The sequence below is a fragment of the Urtica dioica genome, chromosome 3 (assembly GCF_054948205.1).
Source record: "Urtica dioica subsp. dioica isolate 48M chromosome 3, U.dioica_male_clone48M_v1_H2, whole genome shotgun sequence".
NCBI lineage: Eukaryota > Viridiplantae > Streptophyta > Magnoliopsida > Rosales > Urticaceae > Urtica > Urtica dioica.
In genome coordinates, this window is record NC_142758.1 from 40,878,763 (window position 1) to 40,881,693 (window position 2,931).

Genomic DNA, 2,931 nt, shown 5'->3' on the forward strand with positions numbered 1-2,931 from the left:
TTTTATCATAAAACTTCAAACAAAGAAAGCATGAATGAACGTTTCAACTTTATATTAATGAATAAGCAATTACAAGCAAGAGTCTTCGTAAGACTATATGACATCAAATGTACATAAATAGACACTACTACTCTTCTTGTGGGCACCATTGACAACAACAACATCAGTGGTATGTTTATCTCTAAAAATCAACTAGCTGACATTTTTACTAAGGTTTTGGATGCTGATCGTTTTGAAGATCTATGGTCCTCACTTGAGCTGTGTGTTATTGTTCAATAGCAATTACTGGGTCTAGGCCAGTATTGTCTTTTGAGGGCCTTTGATTATGATAGGGTGTTTTGTGTGGATGATTATCATTGGAATTTCTTCTCCTTTTATTCATGGGCCCATTTATCTGGTTGGCTTATTCGACGCTTTTACAGGGCTCTTATGCCATTTTGGTTCAGAGTTTGGACTTCGTACTTGTTCTGGCACAGTTGCTCTCCTTTGGTTGTTTGGGAAAACTCTGTCGTTTATTGCCCTAATGTCACTTTGTATACACAACCCTATTGTTTGATCTTGAGTAATCCCTTGGCCTAGTTTATCTCACGACGTTGTTTTGTACTTCTTTGGCTCTCAGCTCATGCAATTGACGATTTTCTCAATAGTGTAACCACTCTTTGCTTCGTGTTATTTTGTGGAGGTTATCTTGCAAATTTTGTCAGAGTGGTTGGAACAAGAAGCGGGAAGAGAACATCTGCCATGGCGAAAAAGAAAGTTGTCGTGAAGGAAGCCATAGAGTTTCAGATCACCCAACGTGGTGTTCGTGTTAAGGGAATGTCCTCTAGGAAGAATGCCAATGGTCAGTCCGGAGGTGCTCAACCTGAGAAGACTCTCCCTACAAGAGAAAATATTATTGCCAAGAAGAAGAGTGTGATGATTGCTCCAAGGAAAGGCTATTTTGTCAATCCAAGATATCATTGGGTCTGTCTCTTCCAGGCACCATCTGCTGATCACTACGATGAAGATGTTCCCTCCAAAGAACAGGGTTCAGTTTCTCCAAGTGAAGCCCCTCTTGTGTGGATTCAAGGTATTTCTGGTTCTGTCCATACTCCCCGTGGTGATTGAGAAAGAAAATGAAGTTAGCAATGTTGATGTGATTGATGAGAACCCATAACCCAGTGGTATGGATGAAGATTTTGTAGAGAGTGATTGTGATAACCTGGGATCTCCACATGTTTCCTCTGATCCTCACATGTTGATGCTATCATTGGATTTCTTGGTCTATCTTATTATGTTGTTGCTGACAATCTGGTCGGTGAGAAGGATGTCACACAAGATGTCCTTGCATCTGTCGTGAAACTGAAGAAGTAAGTGTGCCTCCTAGTGATTCAACTATGGAGATAGAAGAAGAAGTATCTTGTTGCTGGTTCTGCTGATAAGGTTGTCTCTGAGACTGAGAGACCTTCTGAACAGACATCTGGAAAGAGGAAAGATGCTGGTGATGATGAAGTTTTGGCATCCTTTAAGACAAAAGAAAAGAATCCTGAGAATAAGATGAAAAACAGCATGTGAAGAAGGGTGAACGAGAAGATGCTGAGACAGAGGAAGGTTGAGGAAGAAGTCGCTAACATTCTGGACGACATTGAGGAAAAATGGGAGGTAGCTTATCTTGAGAGCTCGTTCTTTGCTAATAAAAGATCTGTTGGAGGCCAAAAGCTTCCTAAGGGTGTTCCTCATGCCCTTCTGGACAATGTCTCATTCCACGAAGAAGATCGTATAAGGAAGTAGAGGTATGTGTTTCATATGACTGTGTTTCCTGAGAAAGAGCTTTCTAAAGAGGCACTGAAGATTAATGTGATTATGGAACTTCTGAACAACGCACAGTTGCACAAGACTGTCATAGAAATTGGTCCTTCTATTCCAAGTTGGCGAATGAGTTTGTTGTGAACCTATATGCCTCTTTTGATCAACCGCCTTATCCAGAGTTCAGAAAGGTTTATGTGCGTGGGCACTGCTTTGTTGTCTCTCACTCTGAGATCTTCGACTTTTTGAGTCCTGGGAAGATTATCAATGATGATCGTCTACCTTCCATGGATGTTATGGCCAAATAGCTCTCAAATGAGGAGAAGAAGACTTGGCCAAAGAAAGGTTCCCTAGATCTCTCTGCTAGGTTCTCCGTACTATATGGGATTGGTGTTGCAAATTGGGGCCCTTCCTCTTACGGCTCTAGCATCAAGGCTGAATTGGCCTATCCCTGTTATCAAATAGAAGGACGTCCTGCGTACTGATGATGTTGTTGGAAAGGATCCGAGTAAACTGACTTCCCGTTACATGCTGGTTGAATGGAAACATGCTCGTGATCTTGTCAGGCCTTCTGTCGCGATATCTATCGCCGCCGATGTATCTTTGAAGGTTGTTGTTCTTTCCGAGATTGTGCAGAGTGACATCCTCAAGGCTCTTACTCAGGAACTAGTACAGACTACTCTACCTGCTCCAAAAGATGAAGAAAAAAATGAAGATGAGGACGAGAAAGAAGATGTGGCCGATAGTAGTAAAGAGGAAGATGAAGATGACGATGATGAAGGTTCTGCCAGGGCTCCTACTTTCTAGAGTCTCTCTTTATTTGGTCTGTACTTTTTGGATATTTGGTCACCTTTAGTTGTTGATGCTCTGATTGATACACTCCTTGGCTTCTCTTGGTGATTAGGCTCTGCTCTCCTCTCCGGTATGTGTTTTCAGACTGTGTTGATTGTGGTGATTTTCTACTATTTGCTTCAGTTCTCTTCTCCTTATTCAGGCTATTTATTTCCTCCCTCTGTCCTTATCAATCCTTGCCTTTGGTATGTTTTTGAGGCAATCAGGGGGAGAGGCGTCATGAAGGTCATTTATTTTGACACGAGGTCATTTATTTTGACTCACTTTTCTGGTCATGACGCTTAATTGATAACT